This window comes from Molossus molossus, unplaced genomic scaffold, assembly GCF_014108415.1.
Source record: "Molossus molossus isolate mMolMol1 unplaced genomic scaffold, mMolMol1.p scaffold_m16_p_7, whole genome shotgun sequence".
Taxonomy (NCBI): domain Eukaryota; kingdom Metazoa; phylum Chordata; class Mammalia; order Chiroptera; family Molossidae; genus Molossus; species Molossus molossus.
In genome coordinates this window covers 98,017,015-98,040,303 of record NW_023425401.1, presented here as the reverse complement: position 1 = coordinate 98,040,303, position 23,289 = coordinate 98,017,015, and the positions used below count along the sequence as shown (strand labels likewise).

Genomic DNA, 23,289 nt, shown 5'->3' with positions numbered 1-23,289 from the left:
TTATTGAGAACTTCAATGAACTTAAGGAGACCTCCAAGGAACTTAGTGAGAACATCAACAACATAAAAAAGGACCAGTCACAAATGAAGGATGTACTCACTGAAATAAAGAATAATTTACAGAGAATCAATAGTAGAGTAGGTAAAGCCAAGAAGCAAACCATCGATTTAGAATATAAGGAAGCAAAAAACACCCAATCAGAACAGCAAAAAGAAAAAAGAATCCAAAAAAGTGAGGATGGTATAAGGAGCCTCTGGGACAACTTTAAGCATGCCAACATTTGCCTCATGGGGGTGCCAGAAGGAGAAGAGAGAGAGCAAGAAATTGAAAACCTATTTGAAAAAATAACAGAAAACTTCCCTAACTTGGTGAGGGAAACAGAAATACAAGTCCAGGAAGCACAGAGAGTCTCAAACAAGAGGAACCCAAAGAGGTCCACACCAAGACACATCATCATCAAAATGCCAAAGATTAAAGACAAAAAGAGAATCTTAAAAGCAGCAAGAGAGCCCTGGCCAGTTTGGCTCAGCAGTTAGAGTGTCAGCCTGTGGACCAGAGAGTCCCAGGTTCGGTTCCCGCTAAGGGCACGTACCTCCGTTGCAGTTTGTCCCCGCCTCGGTTGGGGTTGTATGGGTGGCAACCAGTCGATGTGTCTCTCTTACGTCGATGTTTCTCTCTCTCTCTTTCCTCCCTATCTCCCTCCTACTCTATCAGAAGATAATACAAAAAAAAAAAAAAATGTCCTCAGGTGAGAATTAAAAAAAAAAAAGCAGCAAGAGAAAAGCAGTTAGTTACCTACAAGGGAGTTCCCATTATTAGACTGTCAGCCGATTTCTCAAAAGAAACTTTGCAGGCCAGAAAGGAGTGGCCAGCCCTGGCCGGTTTGGCTCAGCGGTTGGAACGTCGGCCTGCGGTCCAGAGAGACCCGGGTTCGGTTCCCGCTAAGGGCACGTACCTCGGATGCAGTTTGTCCCTGGCCCTGGTTGGTCGTGCGGGTGGCAGCCACTCGATGTGTCCCTTCACGTCGATGTTTCTCTCTCTCTCTCTCTACCTCTCTCTACCTCCCGCTCTATCTGAACAAAAAATGGAAAAATGTCCTCGGGTGAGGATTTAAAAAAAAAAAAGAAAGGAGTGGCAAGAGATATTCAAGGTGATGAAAAGCAACAACCTACAACCAAGATTACTCTGTCCTGCAAAGCTGTCATTTAGACTCAATGGACATATAAAGAGTTACCCAGACAAGAAAAAGCTAAAGAAGTTCATCACTACCAAACCAATATTATATAAAATGTTGAAGGGTCTTCTTGAAGGAGAAGAACAAAAAATACAAACAATAAAATGGCAGTTAATACATATCTATCAAAAATTGGATCTACAAACAAAATGAGCAAGCAGAACAGAGAACTTTTTGTTAGTTGCCAGATGAGAGGGGTTGGAAAGATGGGTGAAAAAGATTAAGGAATTAAGAAGTACAAATTGGTTGTTAGACTGATGAGGGCGAGATGAGATAAACCAAAGAACTTCTATGCATATAACCAATGGACACAGACAATAGTGTGCGGAAGGTAGGAGGGCAACAGGATTGGGGAGGAGGGAATCAATGGGGAGGGGGGGCATCTGTAATATATTGAACAATAAAGATAAGTTAAAAATTAAATAAAATTAGATAGAAAATTGATGTGGTCAGAGGAACACAGAACGTGCTGTGATTTTAAGGTTTTAATCTCCAACTGTAGCATGACAATCCTAAAGCAAGATCATTATTTTTAAAATGTAATTTAAGAAAAAATAACTATCTAGCCTTGAAATATTGTTGCTTCGTGGTTTCTAAAATTACCTCTGCATAACACCTAGAACAAGATTGGGTACTCACTTTGTTTATTGTGATAAAATAGGCAAAACCTAAAATTAACCATGTTTAAGTGTACAGTTTGAGGCATGAAGTACATTCACACTGTTCTGCAAGCATCACCACAGTCCATCTCCAGAGCTTTTCCAGTTTCCCCAACTAAACTCTACCCATTAAACATAACTTCCTATGCTGCACCCCACCCCACGCCAGCCCGAGGGTAATCACCATTCTTCTGGTTCTATGAATCTGACTAGTCTTAGTACCTTATATAAGTGGAATCACACAATATTTGTATTTTCATTTAGCATAATACCCTCAGGTTCATCCGTATTGTAGCATATGTCAAAATACCCTTCCTTTTCCAGGCTAAATAATAATCCATTGCATATATACACTACATTTTGTTTATCCATTCATCCATCAGTGGGCACTTGGATTGCTTCCATATTTTGTTTACTGTGAATATGCTCGGGAACATGGGTGTGCAAAATCTCTTCAAGTCCCCACCTTCAGTTATTCTGGGAATATACCCAGAAGTGAAATTGCTGGCTCATTTGTTAATTCTGTGTTTACTTTTTGAGGAACCTTCATACTGTTCCACAGTAGTTGCACCATTTTGCATTCCCACCAACAGTGTAAAAGGATTCAAATTTCTACAAATCTGCCACAACACTTGTTATTTTCCTTTTGTTTAGATAGATAGATAGATAGATAGATAGATAGATAGATAGATAGAGATAGAGATATATATAATAGCCATTCTAATGGGTATGAAGTGGTATTTCATTGTGGTTTTGATTTGCATTTCCTTAAAATGATGAGTGATGTCAAGCATCCTGTAATGTACCCATTGTCCATTTGTATGCCTTCTTTGGAAAAATGTCTATTCAGGTCCTTTGTCCATTTATAAAAATCCTATCATGGCCCTGGCCGGTTTGGCTCAGCGGTTAGAGCATCGGCCTGCAGTCCAGAGAGACCCGGGTTCGGTTCCCGCTAAAGGCATGTACCTCAGTTGCAGTTTGTCCCTGGCCCTGGTTGGTCGTGCAGGTGGCAGCCACTCGATGTGTCCCTTTCACATTGATGTTTCTCTCTCTTTCTCTCTCTTCCTCTCTCCACCTCCCACTCTATCTGAATAAAAAATGGAAAAATGTCCTCGGGTGAGGATTTAAAAAATCCTATCATGTTTTTTGTTGTTGAGTTGTAGAAGCTTTTTATATATTCAGGATGTTAATTCCTTACTAGGAATTCATTTTTTGTTTCATTTTATATGTATATATTTGCTTTAAAATGCATTATTTAGCCCTGGCCGGTTTCTCAGTGGTTAGAGCACCGGCCTGTGGACCAATGAGTCAAGGGTCCGATTCCAGTCAAGGGCATGTACCTTGGTTTCGGTTTGTACCCAGCCCTGGTCAGAGTCGTGCGGGAGGCAAAGTCTCTCTCTTCCTCTCTCCCTCTCTCTCCCTCTCTCTTCCTCCTACTTTATCTATCTGAAGATAAATGGAAAAATATCCTCAGGTGAGGATTAATAAATAAATAAAATAAAATGAAATGCATTGTTTAAAAAGAAAAATAGGGTCACTCTGAAAGTGACCAGGAAAACATTTTCATTACGTTCAAGACTAGGTCATTTGAAGGGCTCCTTCCTTTGTTCATTTTTCAAACAGTGAACATATACAAGAGAAAATTAAAGTCACCATAATCCCAGCACTGGGAGATAACTTTAGTAATTTTTTGGAAAACTTAATGCTGATTGAGTCCCAAAACTAGAAAAGGCTTATGAAAATCCAGTCCGTCTTCCTGCCTTCAGACAGGACAAGGCATACATAAGACAGAGTCAAGAACAATTCTCCCAATAAACACCATTTTCTACCAAAATAATAATTATAAATTTAGGAAATGTATGTAAACAGGTGGTTTGAATCAATTAAGGTATACATATGAGGTAATAAGTATTTTTAAATATAAAAGTCACTGGTATAATTTCATAGTTGCAATTAAGTATATACTATAGCACTGTAATGGATATACAGGAAGGAAGTAGTATGTCAAGACTTCAAAAGGAAGGGACCCCTTCATTAGGAATAAATACAGGCCAAATCATAAAATTGTAACCCACATTAGAATGTATGCTTTGTGGGGGCAGGTATATATATTTAATTTTCTGAATACATTTATTAAAGCTGGGAACAGTCCGGCCAGTGTGGCTCAGGGGTTGAGGGTCGACTCATGCACCAAGGGGTCGCTGGTTCGATTCCTGGTCAGGGCACATGCCCAGGTTGTGGGCCGAATCCCCAGTGGGGGGCGTGCAGGAGGCGGCCAATTGATGTTCTCTCTCATCAATGTTTTCTATCTCTCTCTCTCCCTCTCACTTAAAAGAAAGCTGGGGACAGCGAAACAAGGAAGGTCTTAGCATAGAAGAAACAACACGAGGGAGCCTAGGCGGGCTGCTTTGGCTCACTGAGAAATCAGAGAAAAGGCCTTGGAGACAGGTTCCAGGGGTTAGCCCTGGGCGAGCTGTCACTGCCCATTGCTTCCCTGGTTGCAGGTCTCATGCAGACCCTCAGAGTTTAGGAGATGCATGCCTGTGGGGAAAGAAGACGGGGAGGGGAAGATGCAGGTGTGCTCCGTGGAGGGAGAGCACACTGGGCAGGTATATTTATTTTATTCCCTCATGTTTCTCAAGTACCTAGAACAGTATCTAATACCCCATAGCAGGTGATCAATAAATATTTGTTGAATGAATAAATGTGCAGAAGAAAAAAGTTGGTGTACAAGTCAGAGTAAGATTAAAAGACAAAGAACTACTGAGAAGGGTTCAAGAAAAAAAATCACACGCAAAATTAGAAAATAGCTTAAACTAAATGAAAATTAAGCATCTTGTAAAAACAAAGCAAATCAAATGTATGTGGAAGAAGGAAACAATGAATGAAAATCAAGCAAAAGGAAAAGGGGGGGTGGGTCAAGTCAATGAAACCAACTGTTTGTTCTTTGAAAAAAATAAAATTGGCCCTGGCTGGTTTGGCTCAGCAGTTAGAGCGTCAGCCCGTGGACCAACGAGTCCCGGGTTTGATTCCGGCCAAGGGTACGTACCTTGGTTGTGATTAGTCCTCAGCCCCAGTTGGGGTCGTGCAGGAAGCAACTTGTTGATGTGTCTCTCTCACATTGATGTTTCTCTCTGTCTCTCTTCCTCCCTTTCTCCCTCCAGCTCTACCTGAAGATGAACAGAAAAATATCCTTGGGTGAGGATTAAAAAAAAAGAAATTTGATAAATCCTTGATTGATTCAGAAAAAAAGAGTGAAACATAAATTGTCAGTATTAAGAAAGAAAGTGCCCTGGCCAGTTTGGCTCAGCGGTTGGAGCGTTGGCCTGCGGTCCGGAGAGACCCGGGTTCGGTTCCCGCTAAGGGCACGTACCTCGGTTGCGGTTTGTCCCCGGCCCTGGTTGGGTTGTGCGGGTGGCAGCCACTCGATGTGTCCCTTTCACGTCGATGTTTCTCTCTCTCTCTCCCTCCCACTCTATCTGAACAAAATATTGAAAGATATCCTCGGGTGAGGATTAAAAAAAAAAAAAAGAAAGAAAGAAAGAGCGCTGTGGCCAGTTTGGCTCATCAGTGGAGCGTCAGCCAAGGACCAATGTGTCATGGGTTCGATTTCAGCCAAGAGCACATACCTCGGTTGTAGTTTGTCTCCAGCTCTGGTTGGGTCATGAACCAATTGATATGTCCCTCTCACGTCGATGTTTCTCTCTCTCCCTTTCTCTCCCTCCCACTCTATCCGAAGATAAATAGAAAAGTATCTCCATGTGAGGATTAAAAAATTTTTTTTAAATAGATTAATTAAAAAAAAGAAAGAAAGGGAAAATATCGCTTCAGACGTGGCAGACATTTTAAAGAGAGTACGGGATAAAGTACAGCATAGGAAATATACTCAATAATATTGTAATAACTATGTGTGGTGTCAATTGGGTACCGGAAACATCAGGGGAACACTTTGTAAATTACATTGTCTAACCACTATACTGTACACCTGAAACTAATACAAAATAATGTTAGAAAATATTTTTAAAATAAAATAAAAGAGAGGAAGGAAATATTATGGACAACTTCATGCCAGTATATTTGACAACTTAGATCAATTGGTCAATTTCCCTAAAAGACAAACAATTCTAAAATATAAAACTCAAATAGCTTTATATTTGTTAATGCAATTGAATTTGTAATGAAGAACTATTCAAAAAGAAAATTCAAGGCCTCAATGGCTTACTTGGTGAATGTTAACAAATGTTTAAGAAATGATACCAATCCTACACAAACTCTTTCAGAAAACAGAGGAATAAACACTTCCCAGTTAATTACACGAGGCCATTATTAACCTGATAAAGTCAAAGACATTACAAGGAAAAGAAAAGGAAACTTCAGACCAATATTACTCCCGAAGATAAGCTGTTAAAATCCTTAAGAGGAACAACTGCTAAAAATAGCAAAACCACATCAGCAATATAGAGAAAGGATAATACGTCATGACCAAATGAGCTTTACAAATTCAATTTTAGCAATTTCTTTTCAATTATAAAGGGACTGAGCTTTATTAATTCTGTTTTATAAGGAGAATAAATGGCAAAAGAGAATTCTAGTGTGATTATCCAGAGATATTACTAAGCCAGCTGAAATCTTCAGATAGATTGGTCCAGGCCCTCTCTCCATGGGACACTGGCAATCACAAATCTAGGACTTTTGTTCCCCTTTTCCCAAGAAGACAGACCATTCTATTTCTGTTAACAAATTTTATTTTGTTTTTCACTTTTTTCCCAGAATTAATTCAGTCGGCAACCTCTTGATGAGATGTGGGCACACTCCTATTTCTGGATTGGACTCATTCTTCCAAATTTCTGTAACACATTTGCTGTCTCTTAGGATTTGCTAGGGTGTTAATATTTGTATCCCCCCAAATTAGAATATATTGAAATCCTAATCCCTAATGTGATGGTATTAGGAGATGGAGCCCTCAAGAAGTGATTAGATATTGAGGGTGAACCTTGAAGAATGAGATTAATGCCCTTATTTTAAATGAGACACCAGAGAGCTAGCTCAACCCTTCCACCTAATGAGAATACAATGTGAAGTGTGCAACCCGAAAGAGGGCCCTCATGTGCCCACTGGCACCCTGATCTTGGACTTTCAGCTTCTAGACTGTGAGAATTAAATTTCAGCTGTTTCTAAGCCTCCCAGTCCGTGATACTTTATTATAGGAGCATGAACAAAATTTCTTGCAGATGACCATTTTATACAAACAGTATAATCGCTACTCTAGCGTATAGTTTATAATCATTATTAGTTTCTCTCTCAGATTAATCATTTGGCAAATTAATTGCTTCATGGCTAAGTCTTTCACTAATGAGTGTGAGAGAGCAGAAACCACCTTCCTCTTACCTCTAACCTTCAGCAACTCCCTGAAGCACCCGGCTCAATAGACAGTTGAATCCACAAATCTGTGAATCTCCAAGGATAAACTTTTCCTGACCTCATCCCCCAGTTCTAGGACATTTTATTATCTTAGTATTTTTAGAGGCACGATCAAACAAAATGCTAGTGTTTTGAGTACTTTGAACAGGAATGAGCCTATCTCAGAGACATGGGGCTGGGAAAAAGTACAAGAATCCTTTCAACAACCAGGACCAGTCCAGACCTGATGACAGACATGAGTGGTAGTACTGCTTTCAGCCATGCAGGGCAGCCAACACCTGAATCTAGGCCTCCGTAGAGGGTCACTCCCCGCGACAGGTTGTCTTGGCTTGCTTTTTTTTTTTTGGTACGTGCCCCTAGCGGAAACTGAACCCTGGACTCTCTGGTCCGCAGCCTGCTGCTCCAACCACTGAACCAAACCGGCCAGGGCTCAGCTTGGCTTTCTTAACCTCTAACTAATCTCGGCATTGCGCCCGTCCCTGCCTGCTCATAGGTGGGTAACCTAATGAAGCTGAGAAGCAGTTGTCTGCTTGCTGTTCAGGTAGGAAGCTTGAAACAGCAGCAAGCCGAGATTTTCCAGGATGAAACCTCACTCAGCTGGCCTCTGACTCCTGGTATTTTGAATCATGACTCCAACTGCAGAGTCCTCAGACTCATTTCACCTCCAACCCAAGGGGCCAGGCAGTCCTGGACTTCTGCTGGAGGTAGAAGCTTCATTCTTATATCTCACCTCAATTTGCTGACTCTGAAATATGCAGCGGTGTAGCCCAGTTCAGCTTTGGGGCACTGGCTGATCAGCTGTGCAGGTGGCTCATTCTCTGCTTCTGTCCCACCCAGAATGAGAAGAACCACGTTGCTCCAAAGGGTGAAGGCAAGACCAGGTTGAGAAAGGAGGCAGTTCAAGCAGGGTGCCCTTCATCACCCAGGAACTGGGCAATGACCCATACCCAACTCTGAGCTGACAAAGGAAAGGTGCCCAGCGGGTTTTGGAAGGTAATAGAAGACAAAGCCTGAGTAGATGGCCCAAGGCTCTGAAAAGTGAAAGCCAGGAGGTTGAGGCAGAGGGCAGCCTGCATCCTCAACCTGAGTCTAGGGGAGCTCCTGTTAGGGCATCATCCAACCTGGGCTATCACTGTGCCACGGCAACTAACATTAAGAGTTGACAATGAGAAAAAACGCCGAGCATACCGCGGGAGGGTGGGAGAAGCCAAGGATTACGTTTGGAGGTGTCTTTGAGCTCGCTTAGACACCATGAGCAAAGATCACCCTCCCGAATTAAAAAAATGTGTGGACTGGAAGTTACATTGAAATTAAATGGTGGTAGACATGTCTCAGGAACATTGTGGGGATCTGATCCCCAATGAATATTGGGATAGATGAACGCGTGGAGAGGGCAACAGAACAATATTGGGACAGTGGTAACACGAGGGAACAGTATCATCGTGTTAGAAGCGTTGGAACGGGTACAAAGAATGGTTGTGTCGCCCTGGCCAGTTTGGCTCAGTGGCTGGAGCATCAGCCTGTGGTCCAGAGAGACCCGGGTTCGGTCCCCGCTAAGGGCATGTACCTCGGTTGCAGTTGGTCCCCTCGATGTGTCCCTTTCACATCGATGTTGCTCTCTCTCTCTCTCCCTCCCACTCTATCTGAACAAAAAATGGAAAAATGTCCTCGGGTGAGGATACAAAAAAAAAGAATGGCTGTGTTCACCAGAGAAATCAACTGCTTCCTCATGTCCCCTCTCCGCAGCACCTGTTTTACTACAATATAAAAATCGAGTTGTGTCCATTTTCATATTGAATTTTTGTTAAATAAACTTTTATGTTGATCAAAAAAAAAAAAAAGAATCGACAATGAGCCCAGCCAGTGTGGTTCAGTGGATTGAGTGTCGTCCCATGGACTGAGAGGTCCTGGTTTGAGTCCCGGTCAGGGCACATGCCGGGGTTGCCATCTCGATCCCCAGTAGGGGGCGTACAGGAGGCAGCTGATCAATGTTTCTCACATTGATGTTTCTCTCTCTCTCTTTCTTTCTCTCTAAAAATATTACATAAATTAAAACATAAATATATATATATATATATGATCCAGGTTCCATACCTGTTCTTCCGATCCTGATTGGAACATTACTTCCTGAGAAGCTTTCTTCAACCAACCTGTGCAAATGGTTTCTACCCCACCCTTGATTCTCTGTCAGTGCATTCCATTCATTTTTTATAGCACTTAGCATAATCTGAAGTTCTACATGTACTCTATTACTTGTAAGAAAGAGAAAAGCAGTCTCCTGATACCCAGGAGTGGCCTGATACAATCACTTAGGCCTGGTGTTGCTATGAGCCGGCCTAGCACTCACAGCTGGGTCTTGATGTTCTCCCGTTGACCATAAACAAGATCACACAACATTAACTCCAGACTAGAGCACTCTGTGACCACAATGAATCGAAAAAAACAAGACCGCTTATAATCATATCTGAACAGAGAGAAAACATTAACATTGTCCAAGCTACAAAATACCAAATATCCTCCCTCCAGCTCCACTCTTTCCCAGTTACAGTTTTAGCTCTACTCTCGTGTGCCCTCCGTACAGATAAGATATATTGAAAATACCCAATGCAGACCAGACCTCTGTTTCTTCAGACCACCCCCTCCTAAGTTAGCTAACCCAACCCAAATCTTCTAAGTCCTTTCTAATACCGTCTTAATGAAATGCCCCACAGTCCTGGAAGGTGTATGTTTTCCTTAGCAGCAGCGAGTTAATAAACCCAACTTGTTCAACTACAAGTATGTTCCCGTTGTATTATTTACCAATATATTCCCTGAGCCTTGCACAGTGCCTGGTACTTAGGAGGTGCTTAATTTAATATCTTGGATAAAGAAAGAAAGAAATGAGAATAATAAATTACTTAATTTCCACTTTCCTGGGCAGGGGTGGGGGAGCTGTCTGGGGGCTGACTGATCTTTCCTGAAGACAGTGTTCCACCTTGCTGTGTCGCTTCATAGCTACGACTTTTCATTAACACCCTCCTTAAATTCTTGGCACTCTCTTCTCTGACTGTCTCTGCTGCTACAAAGAGAAGTTTTCAATTATTCAAGGCAGGTTCAAACCGAATTCTTTCCTGGTCTTGGCTCTCTGAGTTCTCAGCACTTAAACATTCTCTGGATGGCAAAGCTGAACATTCATCTCTGGGTCTGCAGAGTGGTCCTGTGTGATGCTCTCTCCAAGCAAGAATTTCTTTGGCAAACCTCTGCTGACTCTTCATTCTCCCTCCAGCTTCTTGTATAATATTTTATCTTATGTTGAGTTTCACTGATAAAAAATAATTTTTAATTTTTAATTATTTTTTTCTGATTATAACAATAAGACATGCTCATTACAGAGCATTTAAAAACACAGAATGGTGCAAAGAATAAAAACTGAAATCAGCCATAATCCCATAGTCAGAGATCTTGATTTAATTCCAGATAGACATATTGATATTCACATACATTATTAAAACTATATTTTTACTTAGTTTCTTATGTTCTTTATAAGAACATCATGAGCATTATTAATTATTCTTCAAAATTATCATTTTCAATTTTATTTCACTCAGAGAACATTTGTGGAAAGAACCCAAAAGCCAGCATATTAATCTAGTACATAGATATAAAGTCCTAAATTTATGTAGCTGAACTAATACTTAATATTTAGATTTCTTCTAATTTTTCATTGTTATAAATACTTCAACAAACATCTTTATGTAGGACTCTTTGCCCATATCCTCTAAAAAGTTTTCCTAGAAGTAACATTATTACTTTAATATGCCTGAATTTTTTATACTCTCAATAGACACTGAAAAATTGTTTTAAAGACTTCACATTCCTGCTAGAGGATATACCTGGTTCACCAACCTTTACCAATACTAAATATTATAATTTAAAAATATATGTTATTGGGGAAGTTTAAAAAAAAAAAATGGTATCTAGCCCTGGCCAGTTTGGCTCAGCAGTTAGAGCCTCAGCCGGTGGACTGAAGGGTCATGGACTCGATTCCCAGTCAAGTGCACATACCTGGGTTGCAGGTTTGATCCCCGGCCCCAGCTGGTGTCGTGCAGTAGGCAATCAATCAATGTGTCTCTCTCACATCGATGCTTCTCTGTCTCTCCCTCTTCCCCCCACCCCCTTCCACTCTTTCTAAAATAAAATAAAAACAATGGAAAAATATCCTCGAGTGAGGATTAATAAAAAGAAAAAAAATGGTATCTAATTTTAACTTTTTTTTTTTCCCCTCATTTGAATGTGTCTGGAGTCTTGGAGGCTTAACTAACCTGTGTTCTCCTACAAATGGACCTTGAGAGCTTGTTTGGAGGTTCTAGCAGAAGAGCACAGCTGCTCCCATACCCTTGACCTGAGAATGGTCCTCTCCTCTATCAGGAAAGACGTCCCCCTCCACCAAGGGGATGCACGTGGATCAGTGGAGGAGAAGGGAGACACCCACCTAGCCAGTCAGATCAGGGGAATCAACCCCGGCGATCAGTGGGGTGACAGATGTAGAAGCCAGATCCCCCTCACATCCTAACTTGCTTTTTTTTTTTATTGCTGGTGAAGTTTGGGAATTTGTTCAAATAAATTTCTTTATGAGTCCCTACTCTGCATTTAAAAACATAATTAAATAAAGCACAATACCTTAAAGATGATGTTAGACAGTAGTTTTCTCACATAGATCAACTATTTATTACGGGACCTCCATAAATATGAACCAAAAATAGGCAAGTCAGATATTGAGAGATGATATTTTATTTTATTATTATTTTTTATCCTCACCCAAGATCATTTTTTGCATTTATCTTCAGATAGAGTGGGAAGGAGAGAGGGAGGGAGGGAGAGAGAGAGAGAAACATTGATGTGAGAGAGACACACTGACTGGCTGCCACTCACACAACCCCAACCGGGGCCGGGGATAAACTGCAACCGAGTTACGTTCCCTTAGCAGGAACCGAACCCGGGTATCTCTGGTCTGCGGGCCAATGCTCTAACAGCTAAGCCAAACCAGCCAGGGTGAGAGATAATATTTTAAAACAAAACTGAGGTCCAGCTGGTGTAGCTTAGCGGTTGAGCATCGACCCATGCACCAAGAGGTTGCCAGTTCGATTCCCAGTCAGGGCACATGCCCAGGTTGGGGCTAAGTCCCCAGTGGGGGGCATGCAGGAGGCAGCCAATCGATGTTCTCTCTCATCGATGTTTCTATCTCGCCTTCTTACTTCCTCTCTCTCTCAAATCAATAAAGGGAAAAAAATTTAAAAAGAAAAGAAAAACTGAGGCACAGTGGTAAGGGTCAAGGTAGAGTGGGTGGGGGCTGGGTGGATGAGGGCAGGGAATGGGGGACATCCACAATAGTGTCAACAATATAAAACTTAAATTTAAAATTTTCTTAAATTAAAAAATTACATGTGGGATATAAAACTGAAACTCAACAGTATTGGTTACCAGAGGGAAGGGGGTGAGCTGGGCTAAAGGGGGCCAAATATATGGTGACAGAGATGCTATTTGACTTTGGATGGTGGGCACACAATGCAATGTGCAGATCACGTATCATAGAAATGCACACTCAGAACTTCATATGACCCTATTAACCAATGTGACCCCAATACATTTAATAAAATAAAACAACTGAGGCAGAAAAGTTGGGACACGTGGTTGCCTTTTTCATGCACCATGTTGATTTCAGAATGATTGGAGGAGAAGGAATTGCCAGGTCATAATCTCAAGGGATCAGGATTTAGAAAAAGATTTCTATAAATGTTGCTTATTTATTACATGTTACTGGGTTAAGCCGTGACGAAGATTAGAGACATGAGCAAAGGGAAGGAAGTGTATTCCAGATAGAAATACAGCTCTCCCAAAGGTTCAAAAATACCCAGACATTTCCCTCGCAGTGCTGGGCAATTCTTCATGTTTGCATTTTTCTCATAACAAAGACCTTAGCCTCCAGCCAGAGCTATATCACCCCCTCGAAATTCTCTGAACAAAACTGCCTGGATCCAGAGCTCTATTTTTAACCCCTGGAAACTCTTTTTGAATAAATCATTTGATCTGAGAGTGTGAAATATGTTCTGAGCTCTGAATAGCTTCAATTATATTACGTTCTATTGAGGTAAATTCAATCCAACAAACATTTATTGAGAGCCCACCATGAAAAACAAATTTTGAAAAGAGGTCCGTCGAAGTAACAGATATATCAACACATAATCACAATACACTGTGACTGTCTGTGATACAGGTGAATGAATATAAAGGAACATAGAAACACAGATAAGGGACAAGAAGAACTCCTCTTACCTCTTCTTCTTTTGTCGAATGGGTGAATCCAGGTTTTTCCAGGAAGTAAAGGAGAGAAAGGAGAAAGAGAATAAAGAGAAAAAAAAAAAGAAAACAATGTTAGTTTCTTTCCCATACCTACAAACCTACATCTCTTGCAATTTAAGCCCTCGTTCAGCTTCCTAGATTGATCTGGAATTGAGGGAAGTAGATAACCTTTGGGACTGAGGAGTTACTGAGCAACATGAATGGACCATGGGAGTGGTTAGCTATAGAAAACTAGCTCAGATTTTATGAGGCAAATGCATGTGACTGTATTTCTCAGTTTGTTTGTTTTTTTAACTCTCACCCGAGGACATTTTGCATTCATCTTCAGATAGAGCAGGATGGAGAGACGGAGGAAGAGAGAGAGAAACATCAACTTAAGAGAGACACATCGACTGGTTGCCACCCACACAACCCCAACGGGGGTCGGGGACAAACTGTAACCGAGGTACACGCCCTTAGCGGGAACCGAACCTGGGACTCTTGGGTCCACGGGCCAACACTCTAACCCCTGAGCCAAACCGGCCAGGGCTGTATTTCTCAATTTTTTAAAACCATATTATTGAGGTATGAGTGACATGTAAAAAGTTGTACATGTTGAATGTATACAATTTGTTGAATTTGGGGACAAGTATATGCTTGTGAAACCATCACCATCATCAAGGCCATAAGCATATCCTTCTCCTCCCAATGTCTCCTCCCACCTCCTTTGTTGTGTGTGTGTGTGTGTGTGTGTGTGTGTGTGTGTGTGTGTGTGTGATAGGAATACTTAAGAGCCACTTCTCAGCAAATTTTAAGTGTACAGTAGTTAGCTATAAGCATTATGCTATATAGTAGACCTTATTTATCTTGCACAGTTAAAACTTTGTACCTTTCGACCACCACCTTCACATTCCTCCCTTCCCTGGGCTCCTGGAAACCACTTGTACTCACTGTTTCTATGAGTTCGACTATTTTATTTTATTTTAAAAATATGTTTTGCCCTAGCTGGTTTGGTCAGCGATTAGAGCCTTGGCCCGCGGACCCGAGAGTCCCAGGTTTGGTTCCTGCTAAGGGCATATACCTCTGTTGCAGTTTGTTCCTGGCCCCGGATGGGGTCATGTGGGTGGCAACCAGTAGATGTGTATCTCTCACATCGATGTTTCTCTCTCTCTCTCTCTCTCTCTCTCTCTCTCTCTCTCTCTCTCTCCATTCCACTCTATCTGAAGATAAAAACAAAAATGTCCTCAAGTGAGGATAAAAATTATATATATATAATATATATGTATATATTTTTATTGATTTTTTAGAGAGAAGAAGGGAGAGATAAGAACATCGATGTGAGAGAGAAACATCAATCGGCTGCCTCCTGCACACCTACTGTGGATGGAGCCCACAACCTGGGCACGTGCCCTGACTGGGAATCGAACCAGGACCTCTCAGTCCATGGGACAACGCGCGGTCCACTGAGCCACACAAGTCAGGCAAGTTCGACTCTTTTAGATTCCACATATAAATGAGATCAGCTGTATTTCTGATTGAATGGATCTTTACAGGCTACAGAGTCTCCTTCCTTCATACGTTATCTCATCTGTCCTTATAACAACTTGATAAATGAGGAATGATTATTCTCCAATTTTACCGATGAGAAACTGAAGATCAGACAAGTTAAGTGACTTGTCCAAGACCATCCAGAAAGTGGCCCAGGGAGGCATAAAACCTAAGTCTTCTCACCACAAGTTCAATGCTTTTTCCAGAGGAGGAAAGCCAAAATACAGTATAAGGCTTGCTGGTATTATCTGTGCATGTGATGGCTCAAGTTTCTAAAAATTTAAAGATCTCTGTTAAATATGTGCTAAAAGCTAGACTTGAAAGGGGAGCAAGGAAGGAAGTTTTTAGTTATACCACTGATTTGGGCAAAAGATGTGGGGAAAATGTGATGCTCTAAAATTTTCACTTGCCCTTGCCTGGCCATTGTGAGTCAGTGGTTGAGCATCAACCCAGGCACCAAGAGGTCGTCAGTTTGATTCCCGGTCAGGACACATGCCCAGGTTGTGGGCCAAATCCCTAGTATGGGGCATGCAGGAGGCGGCCAATCAATGTTCTCTTTCATGGATATTTCTATCTCTCTCTCCCTCTTCTTTCCTCTCTCTCTAAAATCAATAAAAATATTTAAAATCAATAAAGAAAAAAATGTTTTAATAAAAAATAAACTTTTCACCTGCCCCATAAAAGGGGAGGTAGAGTTAAATAAAGACAGCTAGACAAGATCAACTACAACAATACTATCATATTATTATCCTATTTTCATGATGTAATAATACCTATTATTAAGTAATAATACCTAATACTCAAGTAATACTTATGAAGACCCATTTAGTGCTTACCATATTCCAGGTACTGTTTAAGGGTGTGCAAACTCATTTAATCCCCACTGCAACTCCAAAAGACAAACACAATTACGATTCCCATTTTATAGGTATGGAATCTGAAATACAGAGAGGTTAAGTTGTTTAAGGTCACACAAGCAGTAAGTGACAGAGCCTGCTACAAACCCAGAGAGCTGTGCTTCCCAGGGCCACTTAACCATTTCCTGTACTGCCGTTTCTGGGGCCTGCAAAACTCCTTCCAAGAACAGCCAGGCCTCACTTTGACTTGGGCTAGAAATGCCCCTCTAAATTTCTCCCCAACACCTTTTACATCCCCCTTCAAAACGTTCTTCATGTATTCTGTCATCACTTGTTTAATTGTCTTTATCCATAGTCTCAGAGTTATGGAAGCAGAAGCTGTGACTCTCATTCATCATTGTAACCCAAGCACCTGGCTCAATGCCTGGACCATAGTCATTGCTCAACGCAGACTGGTTAAACTGATGAATAAATTAATCTAACCAGTACTTCTTTTTTTTTTTTTATCCTCACCCGAGGACATTTTTCCATTTTTTGTTCAGATAGAGCGGGAGGGAGAGAGAGAGAGAAACATCGACGTGAAGGGACACATCGAGTGGCTGCCACCCGCATGACCAACCAGGGCCGGGGACAAACTGCAACCGAGGCACGTGCCCTTAGCGGGAACCGAACTCGGGTCTCTCTGTACCGCAGGCTCCAACCGTTGAGCCAAACCGGCCAGGGCTAACCAGTACTTTAATGTTTACTATGTCAAATACTATTCAAAGAGCAAATATAAAACAACCCTAGGAGGTACATACTATTTTACAGGTAAAGAAACTGAGGCACACAGAAGTTGAGCATTTTGGAAAGGGTAACACAGTAGTAATAAGTAACAAAGTCAAGATTAAAACTCAGGCAGTCTGACTCGAGTCTATGTTCTTAACGTCTAAGCTCAGTGAATATATGAATGAAGAATGACATATCTACCTCTATACACTATATAGTCTGGGATTGCTGTTCCTTAGGCTTTTGTGGTCAGTTCGTTTTCCGAGTGGCTTCTTGATGGCTTCCTTTATGGCTTGGGCTTGTTATATTTCACAGGCCTCCTCGAGTGGAAAAATGATGAATATTACAATTGCAACTTGGCTGAGTGAAGTACCAGATATTTCTGTCTCAGTTACTCTGCTTTTTATTTAGTCTCCACAAATGTCTCAAAGAAAAAGGTGGAAATAGTTGTCTAAATCTTTGGAAAAGAACTAAAACACTAGATTTTCATAGCATTCGTAGATGTCATTAAAATGCCAAATGGGGGAGGGGGGCTAAAAAATTATTTTATTTCCAAACCTGCAGCATTATTTTGCTGAAACCCCCCAGATCCAAAGAAAATTATAAAAAATATTGAAAGAAAATTAAATAGATGTATTTAAAATATAAACAGAAACTTCTGCTATGATTGGTTCTACTAAAGCTTATGCCATGAAACTAGAACCCTGGTTTCTTCAAAATTATTTATACTTACTGGAATATTGAAAGAAAAAAATGCATAGTTTGGAAGTAAATGTGCCTGAACATACAAGTATTTTTTCTTTAAATTCTAAATCTCTTGTACTGTTATTTCAGATTTGGAATGAGAAAATCACACACAAATGTGTGCTCAATGATGAAGCAAGAGTTATCATGATCAGCCCTGGCCAGTTTGGGTCAATGGTTAGAGTATTGGCCCAAGGACCAAAGGGTCTTGGGTTCGATTTCTGGTCAAGGGCACGTGCCTGGGTAGTAGGTTCCATCCCCCGTCCTGGTCAGGGTGCATGCAGGAGGCAACCAACTGATGTGTCTCTCTCACACTGATATTTCTCTCTCTCCCCCTCCCTCCCTCCCTTCCACTCTCTCTAAAAATCAATGGAAAAATATCCTTGGGTGAGGATTAACAAAATATAAATAAATAAATTCCCATATTAAAAAAAAGAGTTATTATGATCAAGTTCATCTTTTCTCCCACTTTATTCTCCTTTTTTTTTAAATCCTCACCCGAGGACATTTTTCCATTTTTCGTTCAGATAGAGTGGGAGGGGGAGAGAGAGAGAAACATCGACGTGAAAGGGACACATCGAGTGGCTGCCATCCGCACAACCCAACCAGGGCCGGGGATAAACTGCAACTGAGGTACATGCCCTTAGCGGAAACCAAACCCAGGTCTCTCCGGACCGCAGGCCAATGCTCTAACCACCGAGCCAAATTGGCCAGGGCTCCCACTTTATTCTCTTCAGAGAATGCCACCTGTTTTCAGCACATGGCCCACCTCAGTGTGTAGACCCCCTGGAGCTACGCAGGGGCTCAGCACATACTTGTTGACGAGAGGACAGCATAAAAGGGAAGGTACAGTCAGACATCTGACTCCTGTGTTCTAGGATAACTCTTCAGAAATGGAGATCGGCACCTCCAAAGAGATAAAGTGAAATAAAAAATCCTGCTTTCCCTAAAGTTTTTAAAAATTCAATAATTTATTTGTGTGGCAATCAAATCCAGAGGAGAAATTAAAAATTATTTAAACCACGAACCAAAAGTGTTTAAATGGAGTTCGTTTTTCAAGGTCTTCCAGATGAATTATACTTTATTACAGTTTTTCCCTCTGTCTCTGTATTTTTTCCCCAGTAGAAAGAAATTATTTTATTTTGGCACCATATTGAGTATGTGGTGAAAAGAATGTCTCCCCTTGCCAAAGAGTCTTCCCCCCGAGGGACTCGCCATTACTAGTTTCTTGTGTAGCCTTCTGGAGATATTCTTTGAATATACAATTTTTTTTTTCACAAATGATAATATACACGTATTCCTGTCCCCTGCTTTTTTTCATACTGTGATACGTTGAATATGGCTCCATATCAATATAGACACATCTGTACCATTCTTTTAAATGACTGCATGAAATTCAATTAATTATATTAATATACCACAATATTTTAGCCAGTATACTATCATTAGACATTTGACCTTATATTTGCTCTTATAAACTTTACTGAAAAGAATATACCTAAACATACAGACCACAAGTATTTAAAAGGGAAAATAATATTAGATACATACTGAAAAAGAGGCTCTTTGAAACCTTTTGGGGGGTACTTATTTCCAAATTTATACAAAAAACATAAAATCTCTAGTAATTTAGGAGAATAATGAAATATAGTAGAAATTAGAGGTTTGTAATATACAAAAGAAAACTGGATTTTTCAAAATGAATTACTCTCTTTATGAGTAGGATGGTTCAAGCATTACGTGAAGTGTTCGGATAGCAGAATGAGATGGTTGAAGGGAAATAACTTTAGCTAGCCCTGGCTGGGTAGCTCAGTTGGTTAGAACATCGTCTCAACACACCAAGGTTGCAGGTTTCATCTCTGATCAGGGCACATACAAGAGTCAACCAAAGAATGCATCAATAAGTGGAACAACAAATAAATGTTTCTCTTTCTCTCTCTCTCTCTCTCTTTCTGTCAAATTAAGAAAACAAAACAAAACAAAAAAACTTACCTGGCAGCGGCGATACCATGATCATGAAGTTGGTTTTCCCAGGGCGAGGCTTATCCATTGCACCCCGGATGTGCTGATCCCTGCTTTTTCCCCAAATGTAGAAAACTCAATGACATCATTTGTGGTAGTGGGTGACTGTGTTCACACTCTCCTCTGGGGGAGGGAATTTTTTTTTAAAGAAATCACTTTAGCTACATGTACAGAAAATTTTCCAGTGTAATAGCCTGAAAGCTGGAAAAGGTATAAAATGCAGGACTACAGTTTGAAAAGACTAAAGCTGGGAAAAGGGTCTTAGTCATGAAAACACAGCAAAGTGAACAGGTTCAAAAAGTGTTGCAGAGAAACATGGCAAAGTAAGAGGTAGGGGACAAGGGCAAGGGAGTTAAAATGGAACTAAGGGCAAGTCTCGAATTAAAAAGAAAATAATAACAGTATCCAAAGGACGGTTATGCAATGATGGGCCCAAATAGGGTCAGCATGAGACTCATGGAAGCCTTTTTGCAAATATGGTTTATGCATCTCAACCCATGACCAATCCTGATGCTTCCAACTTGGGGGACTATCAGCCAGGGGAAGCTGGGGAAAACAGAGATAAATAGATTAATATGAAATCAAGTTTTGCTTGTGTTTCTGGACCACTAAAGCTCAGGCATGTAATCTAGTCCTGCAGTTGTAGGATTCAGTGATGCAAGCAGGAAGAGTTAGCCAGACTTGACCGGGGGCAGCGTGCCACAGTGCCATTCACGCCACGCAGAGCAGTGGTGATGAGTGCAATGTCTGTGATGTTTGTCCTGTTAACCAGACTGCTCCAGCTGCCAGTCCCTGATTCTTGCCTGTTTTCCAAGCCTGGTTCTCCATTTCCCAGCCAATTCTGTGAGTCATCCAATACCCTTATAATAAATTTATTTTCCACTTATGTTTCACTGCTGTTCTTTGTGTTCAACATGCCTGACTGATAAAGTGAACACGAAGTAAGCAAGCTGGAGCGGGAGCCAGCCCGACAGAAATAAGGGCAGGGGTAGAGATCCCCAGAACTGGGTCCTAAATGGGATCATCTCTAACTGGGCTATAAACTTGGTCTCCTCATGAAAGGCCAGAGAAGGAGAAAGCAGGGCAAAGGTTCATAGGACTGCACTGGTCTCGGGATTAGACAACTCTCCTTCCTTCTGATGAGGTTATTAGGGCCGTCGGAGGATAGGGGTTTGAATGCTCTTCTTCCAGCAAAGGGGAGCTGGTTGGGTGCAGGACAGGGAAAGAGAGTTAAGAGGAAATTGATTAAAGTATCCAGGGCAAAGCTGCAGACTTCAAATCCAAACATTTAAAGGGAGCTTGGTTGCAGGTGGCAAAGGGTCTATAAGTTGGAAATGCTAAGACACCGGGCACAGGCTGATTGCAATACTAGCACAGAGGGAGTGGAGCCCTTGCACTTCATCCACTAGCAAAAGGAACTCATTTGCTTCGCTCATTACCATATGCTCAGTGGTGCCTGGTACACTATAGGTCCTCAATAAGCATTTGTTGAATGAATGTAATAAGTGTTAATGATTGGACATGTACCGTAAGTTAGCATTAGTCACATCAGGGTACCTCAAGTAGACAGGATGGAATGACATTTGGGGTTTCAATCCAGACCTGACTCTGAAGTTCAAATTCTTAATCATTGGGCTACATTGTCTACTTCCTGGACCCCAGTAGCTGTAATTGCTCAGGATTTGGCTGCCTGCCAACCCATGTGAAGATGCCTATCATGGCTGTTGGTGCTCACCAAGCTGTCACCTGCCCTGATTGCCATCTTCTCCCTCTCTGTGCACCACTGTGGCAGATATACTCAACCTTTCAAGGTGCCAAAGCTGCTTGAATTCTGGGCAAATGTGTTTAGGTGTGTCATGCTTTATGAATGAGTGTTAAAGATATGATGCTTGTACAGCAATGTCACACAGAGATTTAAGGGAAATTACTTTTTCAGAGTTGACTCATGGCTCACATTTCTTCCTCTCCCCAGCGTATACACCTGCACTTGGGTGCCCGTACTACTCAACTATGAGTTTATGGAGGGAGCTGAACTGAGACACAGGTCTGAGCAAAAAACATGACTCAGTATCATCCCCGGCCCTCCAATGACTAGAGATTTGTCATAGTCTTATATGCTAGGTTCTTCTCTGGAGGTTCATTTCTTAGGGGATTTTTTGGGATCTTCTATATGTAGACTTCTAGTGGCCGTTCCTCTGTCTCTCAGGGGTCACCATCTTGTGTTTCCCCGCAGTAGACACAAATGTGATTCTCCCTGGGATCCTCTTTGGACAAAGTTAGCAGTCTCAAGCATATATAATAAATTCTCTTTAGCTTCCATGCAATACAATTAACAAGATGAAAATATTTGTTGTTGTTTTTTTGAGAGAGAAAGAGAGAACAACAAATTGCATTCATTAGTTGCTTCTTGTATGTGCCCTGACCAGGAATCAAACCCACAACCTTGGCGTATTGGTACAATGGTCTAACAAACTAAGCTACTCAGCCAGGGCACGATGAATAAAAACTTAAATCAAGTTTTAATCTTATATGAAAATACGTAAAAAGCAAAATGATATTGCTTGAGGTTGAGGTCAGGGAGAGAGGATTGACTGCAAAGGGGTATGCAAAAACCTGCTAGGGCAAGGGCGCTGTTCTATACCTGGATTGTGATGGGGGTGCTAGGTTAGAGTAGCAGAAGCAGACCTGGAGGTAAGAAGTTGGGTGAGTCAGTTTGGCTCAGCAGTTAGAGGGTTGGCCCGCGGTTCAGAGACCCGGGTTCGGTTCCCGTTAAGGGCACATACCTTGGTTGCAGTTTGTCCCCGGCCCTGGTTGGGGTCGTGTGGGTGGCAGCCAGTCGATGTGTCTCTCTTACATTGATGTTTCTCTCTCTCTCTCTCTTCCTCCCTCTCTCCCTCCTGCTCTATCTGAAGATAAATGCAAAAATGTTCTTGGGTGAGGATAAAAAATAAAAATAAAAAGTTGGGTGAAAGTAGTTATGTGAGAGTTGATTCCAAGAAGTACAAAAAGTGAGAAGGTATGGAAAGTGAGACAGAGAAGAGAAAAAAAAAAGGGCGCATGAATAATCAGTTAACTGCGGCAGTCAACTGTGCTTAATCCTGTATTGTCTTGACTTGAGGCGTATCCCATAATCTCTTACTGTTTCTTAGACATTTTACTTTAAACATTACTTTTAGGAATAACTTAAAAGTTAGGATACTGCAGGCTTTCTCTTTAGAATTTCTGTTTCCTTCTACCAAGTACCTGACTATGCTGGCAGGCAAGGGCAAAACTGGGTTACCTAGATGACCCACCGGAAAGTACCTCCTCTCACTTTTAAAGTCAGGCTACACCCTCCATTAAGAGGCTAAATAGTAACTGTGACAGTAGTGAATGAACATCCTCGCTGTGTTTTAAAGAAAATGTTTTTTAAATTCTAATATTCAGTGTAATGTTTGCTGTAGGTGTTTAGTAGATTAAGGAACTTCCCTTTTATTCCTAGTTTGTAAAATATATATTTTAATCAATGAACACTGACTTTTTATTGAAAGCTTTTTCTGCATCGATTAGAATCATCATCTGTATTTCCTTTCCTTTTTTTCTTTCTGGAGCATCAAGTTTATTACAAACTTTGGAAGAACCAAATACTTTAATAATCCCCAAACACGAAAAAAAAAAGAACAGGTGACCTCTCCTCTTGACCCCCAGGGGCTCCAGGCTGTTCTGTCCTCCAAGCTCA

The 23,289-nt window shown here is 41.2% G+C and overlaps 1 non-coding gene across 1 annotated transcript; it reads left to right on the top strand.

The window, feature by feature from the left end:
* Window positions 1–19,533: 19,533 nt before the first annotated feature.
* On the top strand, window positions 19,534–19,695 carry LOC118620613. Its single transcript, XR_004957510.1, has one exon. It is a non-coding gene; the product is annotated as a U1 spliceosomal RNA (small nuclear RNA).
* The last annotated feature ends 3,594 nt before the right edge of the window (window positions 19,696–23,289 follow it).